This window comes from Etheostoma spectabile, unplaced genomic scaffold, assembly GCF_008692095.1.
Source record: "Etheostoma spectabile isolate EspeVRDwgs_2016 unplaced genomic scaffold, UIUC_Espe_1.0 scaffold502, whole genome shotgun sequence".
Classification (NCBI taxonomy): domain Eukaryota; kingdom Metazoa; phylum Chordata; class Actinopteri; order Perciformes; family Percidae; genus Etheostoma; species Etheostoma spectabile.
The window spans coordinates 231,366-231,726 of NW_022605621.1; the positions used below are offsets into that span (position 1 = coordinate 231,366).

Below are 361 nucleotides of genomic sequence, written 5' to 3' on the forward strand. Positions count from 1 at the left end.
TAATCGCGATTATCATTTTGGCCATAATCGTGCAGCCCTAATAGGAACAGATATTGTCAATTTGGGATATTGTAATATGATAAGTGTCATCGTTTCCTGGTCTTAAAGCCTATATTACAGTAAATGTGATGTCATTTCCTGAACTTACCAACTGTTTAACTGTTCTATTATTATTATCCTTCATTACCCACTAAGTCATTATATTCACATTACTGATGATCAATTATCAAAAATCTCATTGTGTGAGTATTTTGTGAAAGCACCATTAGTCAACACAGCAATATCGTTGCGGTATCAAGGTATTTGGATAAAGATATTGTGATATTAGACGTACCATTAGACGGACGTACCATTAGACGGA

The 361-nt window shown here is 34.1% G+C and overlaps 1 protein-coding gene across 1 annotated transcript in view; it reads right to left on the bottom strand.

Moving 5' to 3' along the window:
- The window catches only part of nup50 (nucleoporin 50), a gene marked incomplete in the record, with an annotated part of 25,905 nt that overhangs the window by 21,484 nt on the left and 4,060 nt on the right, over positions 1 to 361 (bottom strand).